At 41.7% G+C, this 12,797-nt stretch overlaps 1 long non-coding RNA gene across 1 annotated transcript; it reads left to right on the top strand.

Moving 5' to 3' along the window:
- Positions 1–9,098: 9,098 nt before the first annotated feature.
- On the top strand, positions 9,099–11,729 carry LOC111946813 (uncharacterized). The gene is made up of 6 exons (XR_002872584.2): positions 9,099–9,287; positions 9,416–9,524; positions 10,755–10,822; positions 10,901–10,980; positions 11,307–11,402; positions 11,530–11,729. It is a non-coding gene; the product is annotated as an uncharacterized LOC111946813 (long non-coding RNA).
- Positions 11,730–12,797: the final 1,068 nt, after the last annotated feature.

Raw genomic sequence — 12,797 nt, 5'->3', positions numbered from 1 at the left:
ACGTAAAATTGGCAATTAATAATTAATTAATTATTAACTATTATACTAATTGTATTTGGTAAATTTCATATTGACTAATCAAAGTTTTCTTAATCAAAAAAATGTTTCCCCCTGTTATAATTAAAGACTTAGAATCTTTACATTTGTTCATTTTCTGTTCCGTTTTCTCCCTTTCGGGGTCACGGGGCTGCTGGAGCCTATCCCGGCCACTTGTGGGCGAAGGCAGGGGATGCCCTGGACAGGTCGCCAGTCTGTCTCAGGGTAGAATGTCCTCAATCACACACCCATGCACTCTCACACTCACACCTATGGACAATTTAGATTAACCAATCAACCTATGAAGAATGTTTTTGGACGGTGGGAGGAAGCCGGAGACCCCGGAGAGAACCCACACATGCAAACTCCACACAGAAAGGTCCCCATTGATGTTCTGGTTCAATTCCCCCAACCGGGACTTGAACCGGGGGTCTTCTTGCTGTGAGGCAAGAGTGCTAACCACTGCGCCAACATGCAGCTCTTATTTACATACTATTTCTAATAGCTTAAACAAAAAGGCCACACATATTTATGAAAACTCTTTAAATATTATCAATGCATAGCAATCTGTTTCTGTAATTTTTCTTTTTTATACATGTACCATCCCCTGACATTCTCGATGTTATGACTATTGTTCCTGTCATACATATTTGTTCTATTTGTTTTGAACAATAAAGTTTTAAAAAAGAGTTCATTTTCACACTAAATTCAACTTTAGAGCTTTAGACTGGTAACAAAAAAGAAAAAAAGAAAACATTTATTTTTATAATTGTATTGTATCTGTAAGGCGACCTTGTGCCCAGAAAGGCTCCACATAACTAAAATTCATTATTATTATTATTATCATTATCATAGAAAACAGTAGAAGGAAAATGCTCATGGGCTACCGGGTAACTTTTTTTGCCCTGTTCCTAGCTGATCTACACTGTAGTTTTCAGTTTCCATAATTACCAAATGTCATTTATTCATGTAAACTGCAGTTTTTGAGGATTTTATTTACTAGCATAATCGCTAAAGGAACAGCAGTTTGGTTTTGCACTCGAGTTGTTGCCATGTTCTGTTTGTTTGGGATTTTTGGGTCATAAACTAGGAATACTGAATCTATCCTGCTATGTATCAACAGTTCAGGCTGGTGGTGGTGGTGTCATGGTGTGGGGGATGTTTTCTTGGCACACTTTGGTCCCCTTAGTACCAGTTGAGCATGGTTCCAACTGTTGGAAATAATAATCTGTCGCTTTGAGATTACTTTCCTTGTTGCACGTTCAATAAAGTCGAGAAGGAGAAACCACGGAACTCGGCCGGATTAAAGATTAACACATTTATTTCCCTAACAATATTTCTAAAAACAGAGTAAAACAAAATATAACAGATATCCGGTTTCCCAAAGTTTCAGAACTTGCACAGCGCCAAATTACAAACGTCTTACCGTGTCAGCCTGTTGGGAACAACGAAAGTTCCTCCGTCCAGCTGTTTTAACATCTTGGTTTCAGCCTCCTCCTCCGTAACACAGCATGGCATCCAGACTCCTCCTCTGGACGCTCGGATTGGCTGCCAGGGAGCCTGCCTCCTTCTGTCAGTCCATATTAGGAGTCAGCATCCGTTTCCCGCGTCTGAAGTCACCTCCCAGACTGACATGGTCCTGCAACCAAATGGCTCCCTAGGTGGTCCCCCACATAGTAGACAATACACCTTTGTTCCCCACACGGGAGCAGATGCCTGTGGCGATTCCCAGGGATGGAGTCAGTCCATAAGATGATTGATTTATGATCCAAGTCAGACCTACAACCAAATGGCCTCAGAAGATCAAAGACCGTTTCCTCCTTGAAGGGGATGAGTTCGAAGCTCCAGCATCACAACCTCTTTACATATGCAATGTTCAGGAAGCCCCTTTGAAATTCAAAGTATGGGAACCTCACACAGTAAACCTGTAAGAAACCTTCAATGAAATAAAGATAAGATAAAAGCCTAGGAGAAATGAGAACCACAGAAAATAAATTCCTTCAGTTTCCCTCTCTTGACCTCACGAAGTGAGGTCACACAAAAAATAAAAACACATCATCACATCATGCAATCAAAACAGCTGTGGTCTCAAGCCCTCACAATCTTTAGCAGAACCAATGTGCCCTTCAAAGGTGTGAATGATCTATTCATAAGTGTAGGAGCGAAAACCTGTCAGAGTTTGCATTAACCATCTTTAAGAAACGTTCAGTTGGACAGGGAAAATTCTCGCTACGGTCCCGTGCCCCATCGGCGACCATCCCTAAGGATACTTATGCTTCATTAGATATTTGGCACATTGGCATTTACAAAGAACAATACATGAAATAGTAGTCAAATTTAAATTTAAAAAAGTCAAAATATAAAAGTAAAAAGGTAAAAAATACAACAAAGATAACACTTCCTATAAAGAAAAGAAAACACCTAGAATTAAGGGAAAAAATGGAGATAGGTTAAACAGAACAAACTCACACAGACTGATTTCCCACCCAGTGTGGTGAAAAGGGATCACTAACAGGTAACATTGTATATTGTCCGTATTCCCGAACCTTTTCTCCCAGAGCCTGCTCTATTAGGCGTGTCATAAGGGTCCTAAGGCAGGGAATACAACAACAACCACACAGTGTGAGAATCGCTGAAAAAACTGCTCCTGAAACGAGAACGGATGAGACTAAAGTTTTCCATGGACCAAACATTTTGAGCCAGTCACCCCACATAGATGTATTTACGCCTGCATGTTCCTTCATTTTGTTATTCAATGTGCGCATACCTTCAATCGCCACTGTCAATTTTCCATCTGACTGTGTATTGTTGGGGATAAAAGAACAACATTGATCCCCAAAAATACCACAAACGCCAGATTTCTCTGCCAATAACATATCTAACGCAATTCTGTTTTGGAATGCCATTAATGATGTGGCCTTTAACTGTTCATGAACTGCTTCAAAACCTACAATAGTGTAGTTTCCTAATTTTTGAACATTGTAATGGATGTAATTAATTCTGTCAACGTTTTTATTAGGAGTTACCCATAGAAAAATACTTTCAAAACCGGCTGCCACCTGATTGACTGATTTATATTCATCGGGCACACCACGGGGCACACCTAATGCGTCAATATAAGTTGGATCTGCAGCATTCCAATGTGTTGATCGCTTCCTCCAGGTTGGTTTGGATTCGTGTTTTTGTTCCACCACAGCTAAGAAATCTGACAAAGCAACAGGTTGAACATACACAGGGAGTAATAGTGATATTAGAGCACAACGTCCTGATGCATTCATAGGTAACCTGTCAAAAATCTGATCCGTCCCGCACCAAATCCAGAGGTCAGCTCTGGAGACAGGTTTGAAGTTACTGAAGGTTTGAATATTATTACACCAGTCATAATCAATTTTTCCCAAAGACATAATACCTTTATCCTCTGAAAATTCAAAACATGAAAAATTTTGTTTGGCTACTTTCCTGTCAAAAATGGGCTTACCTTTCTCGCTGGGGACCACTGGATAGTACTGATTTAAGTCATTACATTGTAATTTGTTAGGAATTGAATTGACCATGACGTCTGCAATACATTGTGATGTAACAGTGGCAGGCACCACCTTAAGTAAAGGTCTGGGGCCCATACAAACCAGACAATCAGCGTTGGTTGTGTTAGCTGCCTGTTCTACCATTAACAACCAGTTATTAGCGTCTGCACTAATACCTGTTATAGCTTGGAACCAATTGTCTGGAGAAGGAGTACCTTCTATAATTTTAACCTGTCTGGCCGGACCGACACCTGACACTGTCCTTACGGGGGTGGGGGTGGTAGCATTGAAGTCTGGGCAGAACATAAGCTGCCAACACGGATCTTTTCCATTTGGCCATGCACAAATAAGTAATCGTGAGCAAAAAGTGATGTAGCCCTTTGTTGGTGTAGGAAAAAGTTGACCAGTAGTGTTCACACGGAAAGTAAAAAATGAATCTGAAACTGTAAAATTAGAAATGATTCTGGACCATTGTTGAGCCTGGGATGTCCAACCAAAGGTACCTTTCTCCCAAGATGATTCTGCTGTGGATCTAAATATAGATCCCCATCCTTCATCCCCTGACAATCCTCGGATGTACCAATGATAACCCCGCCACTCACTTGCTGTTCCCCAGTGATTATGTTTAAAATTCCCCCTTGGTGCTATAATCAATACATCCATTGTCTGATTAGAATTGTAGCAAAAATAAGGGAATTCTACGGGGGGTGCCAGAGAACCACACATTAATTGTTCAGCTTCCCTGGTATAAGTCCAGATATCATAAAATGCATTGCGCCTGGTTCTGTCATGTCCTGTAGTTGTCTGCCTGTGGGTTTGTACATCAGAAAAGGTAAACCATACAAGAAATATTAAAAATACAACAAAACTAATACCTGCTAATGTCCATTTCCCTCTCTTGGACTGGGAGAATCCCAGTCCACTAGCGGAAGAAAACATATTAGACACAGACATGGGCAAAGCACACAACACAGAAATATAAAACGATAGTAAAAATATATGTAGAAAGTTAAAATGGAAATGGAATGCAAAAAGTAAAATCAAAATAGAAAATACAAACGGAAAAAAGAGAAATTGAATATAAAAAGATAAATGTAAAATTATAAATGAAAAAATAGAAATGAGTGGAAGAATATAAATGAAAAAATAGAAATGGAATGTAAAATTATAAACGAAAAAATAGAAATGAATGGAAAAATATAAATGAAAAAATAGAAATTGAATGCAAAAGTTTGAACAACAAACAGTTCAGTGTCCCGTTCAGATTTAACTGGCGTCCCGTCCACGTTCCTGTGAAAGGCAAGGTCTTAACATGGAGTAATGGTACCACTTGTTGTGTCTGAATTGCAGCTGCACAGCAGACGTCGTTCGAGCTGTAACACGATAGGGACCCGTCCACCTAGGCTCTGACCACTTCCTTTTGTACGCTTTGACGTAAACGTGCGTCCAGTCAGCTAGGTCTGCACCTGGTGGGTCAGCTGGGGGCACGTCCTTCTTTCGAATCTGCGCAGAAAAAGCGGATGAGAAAGCATGCAACATTTTCCAATATGTGACTAAGGACCTGTTGGGGGAGTGGGCGTCGTCTAAAGGTCTAATAGTCGACGAGGGACCTGGCATCAATCTACCGGTCAAAAGTTCGAACGGAGAGAAACCTGTTCTGCGATTCACTGATTGTCTGACAGCCAACAAAGCTAATGGAAGAGCAGTCACCCAATCTAAATTAGTGGAGGTGCATATTTTTGCCAACTTTTCTTTTAACGTGCGATTCATACGTTCCACAGAGCCCTGTGAAGAAGGATGGTACACTGCGCGAAAAGAGCCAGAATCCTCAATATCTGTTGTGGATACTTTCTTAAATATCTAAAGAATCTGGCCCATTTCTAATGCATATCCAGACATGCAGCATATCTGAAGATATCCGGGCAAAAGATACTGGTTGTGTCTTATTTTGGTCATATCAAAGTTCCGAATATGACCTGAAGTCAAATCTGGAAATATCTGGAGTAAAGATACTGAAGAAGGTAAATATCTTGTAGTATCTGTAGTGTATACTTATCTAAGTGTTGAGGCATTTCTGGTGCATATCCAGACATGCGGCATATCTGAAGATATCCGGGCAGAAGATACTGGTTGTGTCTTATTTTGGCCATATCCAAGTTCAGAATATGACCTGAACTGAAATCTGGGAATATCTGGAGTAAAGATACTGAAGAAGGTAAATATCCTGTAGTATCTGTAGTGTATACTTATCTAAGTGTTGAGGCATTTCTGGTGCATATCCAGACATGCGGCATATCTGAAGATATCCGGGCAGAAGATACTGGTTGTGTCTTATTTTGGCCATATCCAAGTTCAGAATATGACCTGAACTGAAATCTGGGAATATCTGGAGTAAAGATACTGAAGAAGGTAAATATCCTGTAGTATCTGTAGTGTATACTTATCTAAGTGTTGAGGCATTTCTGGTGCATATCCAGACATGCAGCATATCTGAAGGTATCCGGGCAGAAGATACTGGTTGTGTCTTATTTTGGCCATATCCAAGTTCCGAATATGACTTGAAGTCAAATCTGAAAATATCTGGAGTAAAGATACTGAAGAAGGTAAATATCCTGTAGTATCTGTAGTGTATACTTATCTAAGTGTTGAGGTATTTCTGGTGCATATCCTCCGTAGTTACCATTGCCGCTGTAGGTACCATAACCGTTCGGCCTGGAACTTCCCTTTGGGGTCCTTCGACTAGTGCTGACGTCACATTATGTGATTGGCTGTGTGTTGGTCTGATGACGTGTCAGACAGTGATTGGTCTGGACAATTTACGATACTATCTATCTATTTACCAAGGCTGTGTCCCACCAAGGTGGGGTAGCCTAGACAGGGCACACAATTTTAACTCCCTCCTTCTCTTCCCCAAACCCTCCCCCTTCAGTGTGTGCGTGTGTGTGTGCGTTAGTGTGTGTGAGACTGGTCTAAGGCCTGGTCTAAGCCACACCACACTGCACCAGGGTCAGCTGCACACTCCAGTGTGGGCACCTCCACAGCAGGGCCTCAGCCAAGGCTGGTTTCCCCTTGCCGCTTCATCCCAAGACCAGACTTCTACCACACCCATCCATTCATTCATACACAAACTCTCTCCACCCATCCCTGTCCTGAGCAGCCTCTCTCCCCTGCACCACAGTCATCCCTCTTGCATTCAACGCTCTCCTTACACCCTCTGTCCATCCCATTCGCGGTCTTCCTCTCATTCTCACTCCACTCACATCAGATTCATATACCCTTTTCACCAAACGCTCCCTTTCCATTCTTTCAACATGTCCAAACCATCCCAGTGCCTTTTGCTCTGCTCTATAGGCCAACTCTCGCATCACACCAGTTCTCTCTCGGATAACTTCATTTCTCATACGATCCATACGCGTCACACCACACATACTCCTCAAACATCTCATCTCAACTACATTCAGCTTCCTCTTTTCCGCCACTTTCAGACTCTGTTTCAGCCCCATATAACGCTGCAGGCACCACCACACCCTCATACAATCTCCGTTTCGCATGCTTTTCCAGTGATCTACATTCAATCACTCTCTTCATCCCCCCCCCCCCCCCATATCTTTCGTACTTCGTTCATTCTAAACTCTACCTCTTCCCCTATTCCACCATCCACACAGACACACGACCCCAAATGCTGAAAACACTCTACCTCTTCCAACAACTCCCCATTTAATGCCACATTCAATCTACGTTCACCCTTTAACCTCGTACACCTCATCACCTTACTCTTTCCCTTATTCACCAATTTACGATACTAATATTAATAATATTAATAAATAATATTATGACGTCTGTTGTAAACGAACAGAGCTGCGAGATAGTATTCGAAAGGTGCCTTTATTATTGTTATGATTATTATTGAATTCATGTTCTCTTATAGTTCTTTTTATCTGTGCACCCATTGCTTTATTATTGACAGAACGGACCCGGAAGGGCAACATTTAGCCGTGCTGACAAAAATTTCAGCCACGGCTGAACTTAAACTGGAGTAACGAGCGGATTGTGACAACATGTCTTTATAAAAATGACAAAGAATATTGTCATACACAATTTATGGGGGAAAACTCCTTTAGGTTACAAAAGGGAACGTGAAATGAAAATACGTAGCGCCCAAGCAGATGTCAACGCTACGTAGTTTGTCCAAGTGGGGTTTCCGTAGTGTGACGTTATACTCAGTCGAAAGGACCCCGAACGGAAGTTCCAGGCCGAAAGGTTATGGTACCTACACCGTATTTTGTGATTTGTGCAAAGGCGATACTGCATTAGGACATGTATTGTCTCTGGATATTATATGTATCACTTGTTTGATAAGTGCCTTGCCTAGCAATTTATGTGCACAAGATACTTCAAAAGCACATATATTTGAGAGTTTGCTCTGCACTTATATTTTCCCACAAATTTTTAAAAACAGGTGTGAAAAGTATTGACAAGTCAACCCAAGTTTGATTAAGATATACAGTAATATCCTCATTGCTTCATCAAAGGTAATAAATACAATAGCACTTCGGGCATACAACAAATTTTGTCATTTTCAACAGCCAATTTCTTCCTGAGCATGTATCAAGTGGCAGGAAAGTCTTTTGTGATGTTTTGTAAAACAGTATCTCATATTATACCAAAAAAAACCATAAGAAACCTTTTAAAAAACTTTAGTATCGTTTTTGGTAAGAAATCAATGATAACTGCTGCTCTGTTTAGTGTTTTCAGGGAGTGGGTGAAGAAAGTTTATTTTTTTTAACTTTATTGTTCAAAATGTAGGTACAGCCAGGAGAGCAAACATATTACATGCATTTTACACAAAAACATTCAGGTTTCCACAACTTTCATACAAACATACAGCTTTCTTAAGGCTTTCAGAGATTTAACTGAGATACATTTCAATTTGTTTGATTAACACGGGGGGGGGGGGGGGGATAGAAGATGAATAAAATTAGCATTTATGAATATACAATTTGCCAAATATAATAATAACATTAATTATTAGTTTTTATTTGAGTCCAAGTTTTTATTATAAAACCCAAAAATTATATATTCGAATTTCAGAGTGAAGTTGGGGTGAATATGATTACTGATAAATTGTAAACACTTCTAAAAAAATTACCAAAAAAATTATCAAATTCTAATTTCAGTACAATTCCAAAAAAGAAGATTAATTGCTTTTGGATGTTCTTTGCAAAAGGGACAAATCAATTTTTTAATGTATGTTAGCATGAATTGATTAGTGGGGTAAATTTTGTGCATGATTTTAAAAGAAACTTCTTTCATTTTTTATTTTATTTATCATAGATTTTTGGGTCACACTCCAGCCCTTTCTCCAAATGCTGCCGGGAACAAAACGTCTTCAGTAGTTTCGAAGCCGCTAAACAACACGAGGAGAACGAACGGCCGTGACGTCTTACCCGAGCTCCAGTAAAGTGAAATTTGATTGGTCACGTTCTGCAACGCGACCAATCAGCTGTCAAGTTACAGCGCTCCGCGCTGCCATGACGCAGTCTGTTTGAAAACAATGGCGGCACGGAGCGTTAGGTCCGAAGATGAAGACGGAAAAAAAGAATAAAAGTTGACCATAGGAGACATGGACACCCTCTAGTAAGCGAGGCCGACCGCGTCCTCACAGCGAAAAGACCTCAGAGGATCCGGGAGTTGGCGGCAGTGACCCGGCCGAGCCGATAAGTTCAGGTAAAACTTTTGATCTAAATGGGCATGTTATAGTTATATTCGGGGCTTGGAGGCTACGGGGTTATATTTAACCAATTCCGGGGCTATTTTAAATAGCAAAAATAAACCACATCCTTCCCTTTTGCCAGGAAAAGTTCATCTGAAGCGATTGAAACATAATCACAGAGGCTGGACGACGTGGAGAAAACCAAGAAGAAGCTACAAGAACACCGGATACGACCCCCCCTCGAAGTTTCCGTATGTATCTTCCGTGTGTAAAAATATTTTGTGCTGAAAAACTTCGCTTTTGTATAAAACTTCAAGTAACCCAGAAACATGTCATCACCTAACGGACAGACGTCGAACAGCGACTTTGACGCGGTAAACAGCAGGACGTGACCGAACAGGTTAAATGAAGTGCGTGGTGGGGATGGGGGATGGGGGCTTGGGGGGTGGAATCCGCGGCACACGTCTGTGCAGAACCGGGGCCTGTGATCCGTATGGATCATGGATCATCCGCGCAGCCTAGTAGCTTCTCCTGGGATTCGGTGTCAGACTGTAAAACCTCATCATCCGCGGGACGTCATCACCGCGGACCCACACTTAAATTATTTATTTATTTATTTGAAGACACAGAGGACTCATATGGTGTGTGATTTGAACTATAAACATATTCATATTTGCTAATTATTGTGTATTCTCGTGCGGTTATGGACAAATGTTGGACACCCTGGGCACTATGTCAATTAGGTTTCTTTTAGGTTCTACGTGTTGGGCGGCCGCGGCGTCACTCCTCTCGATTCCCCCGCTGGAGCGGCAGACGTCGCCCCCCACTGCCGTGGGGCCTGTGTAGCGTGAGCAGCATGGAGACACGGGGGTCCACCGGCAGCTGCGCCCGAACCGGCTGCACAGGGTCCGAACGTCGGCTCCCCTCTCGCTAAGGGCGCCGGAGGAGGGAAAGGAGAGGCGAGGAGCCTGCGGGGCGAGGGTGGAGCGCAGGCGCCCCGATGTCTCTGCACTTCTGTCAAAAGTGGCAGGAAAATATACGTCTGTATGCACTACGAGCTCCTCATGGGAGCGTGAATTCAGCGCGGCAGGAAACATCGTCACCCCGTTAAGATCCTCACTGATAGCTGACTCGGTTATCATGTTGGTGTTCCGGTCACGTAACATGAAGACGGACGAATAAAAGCAGCAGCACGATTCACTAAAGCAGCCAAACAGACAAACACGTGTTCACTTTTTTTGCACTTTAAAAAAGGTTGTTCATGTTTAGCCTATGTTGAACCTTTCCTGCGAGGACTATTCTCTTTCTGACTGTGGTAGGAAAACGTCGGCGGATCTTCCTTTGGGGTTATAAGCTACATGCGTTCTTGAGTTTGCCACTCGGCCGCTGGGGGTTTTTGTGTTGGGCAGGTGCCTGTATTCTAGAACATTGGCCATAACAGCAATGTTACTGTATCCTCACAGACTTGTTCTTTCTTTCAGATTCTTGTCCATCACAAACACAAGAACCTCGGAGAGCAGCTCCAGTGGAAGGTCCGGGCAGATGACAAGTATGTTTCTTTCTCACTATCGTTTAAGGAAACTTGACAAGAACTCCAGTCAGTTATAAAATATTGTCTTTTCTTTAGCTTCAGAACACCACACAATGAGGACATGACGGCAGCAGTGAAAGATGTGGAACCAAATTGGAGTTTCCACCAAGTTAGAAGTAAGCACATGAAGTTGGATTTACACAACTCGCCATAAGTTAGAGATAATGTGAGAGACTCAATGTCAATAATCAGTGTTACTTTCTTTTCAGAGATTTTTTGAATAGGATTGCAATTGTATTAGTGTGATAGACAGCTCATTTAATGTTTCCATGTCTTAAGACCAAACACTAAGTTACAATAACGATATAGCATTGACAATGGATAATTAAGATAAGCCACTGTGACAGTCTGCATGGCACATTTTGAATATTCCACTTTGGAAACATGTTTGCAATATGTTGACCTCATCTTCTGTACATTTCATATTTCCATCGACTTGGAGCTTGCAATCAAGCTATTGACAGTCTCAAGTGCAAAGAGAGAGAATGGAGATAGAAGCAAGGAGGAGGTCAAAAGGAGGACCAGTCAGCATGATCAGGTGAGTTGTCCTATTTGTGACCTTGTTTCATTTACTCAGGTCATGCATGGTCCAGTTGAACTGTGTATGTCTGTGTATGTTGTTTCCACTAATTAAAATAATATTTTCCTTTCCTGTTGGTCCACAGCTCTTCAAAAAGAGGGTTAAAATTGCTGAGAAGATTCTCAATCAAGAAGATCTGTCATAAATAAAAAGAGCCAATGCAAACTATGTCAGCGACGAGGAAAGTGACGAGGACAAACCATCTTATTATCAAGCCTCGCCAAAGTGGCGCTCCACTAGGCTAACCATGGTGATGCTGAAATGCCATAAAGCCTGGGATGAAAACTGGAGGAGTGGAATTGAGCCAAAATTACTCTTTAGACACTCAGCTGGCTTTACTGAAGGAAACCCACCACCAGTCAAGAGCTGCTATCTGGCAGAAGAGAAAAAAAGGATACATGTTTGTTTGTGGTTTTTGACTTATTTATTTATTTTGTAATAAAATATTTTTGAGTAATACCGGTTTTCTGTTACCTTTTATTTCTTATATATTTTGGAGATGACTGGTATCTTGAAATATCCTGACTTACATCATTAGTGTTTGTTCTTCAGATATGCCTGCTGGCCATATGTTCCAAATCCTAACTTCAGATATGACTGGTATACGGATATCAGATATCAACAGATATGACATGGAGAGAATCTGGAAATATCCTGACCTTGGATATCACAAGTGACGCATCTCATATCTGGAGAGAATCTCATCTCCAGATTCTATCAGAATAAAAGTGTCCCATACTCGGAGTTGATATGCTCAGGACATGAACTTAGAGACAGTCATGTCCGGAGAGTATCCACCGTAGATATCACCAGATATGGGGTATTTCTGAGGATATCCAGACAAATATATGTCCTGATTCTGGGGGCTTTTGCGCAGTGGGTAAACACAGCCAAACTTATGTTGCAAACCAAAAGATGCTTCAACTTGCTGTAGGTGCTTACCATTGAAATGGGTCCCATTGTCAGATCTAATTTTTGCAGGGAAACCATGTGTGGGTATGTAATTATTTACCAGTGCTTTGATCACGGAGAGGGAATCCTCTTTTTTGCAAGGATAGGCTTCCGGCCATCCTGAAAAGGAATCAACGAGAACCAGCAAATACCGCTTACCTTGCACGGGGTTGATCATGTCAGTGAAATCCATCACAATCTCAGCTCCTGGCCAGGGGGCAGGATCAAAAGTTCCTGGCAAAGGTTTTAGGGTGGGCCTAACATTGTAGGACTGACAAACTGTACAGTTTTGCACATAAGCATGACATACATCACGTAACCTGGGATGCCACCACATGCACAGCTTTGTCATCATGACAGATGGACCTAAATGCGCCGGGCCATGGCTTTCCTTAAGGACTT

Source organism: Oryzias latipes, chromosome 3, assembly GCF_053564925.1.
Source record: "Oryzias latipes strain Hd-rR chromosome 3, Olatipes_Hd-rR_3.1".
NCBI classification, from domain to species: domain Eukaryota; kingdom Metazoa; phylum Chordata; class Actinopteri; order Beloniformes; family Adrianichthyidae; genus Oryzias; species Oryzias latipes.
This window is presented reverse-complemented; position numbering and strand designations above follow the sequence as displayed.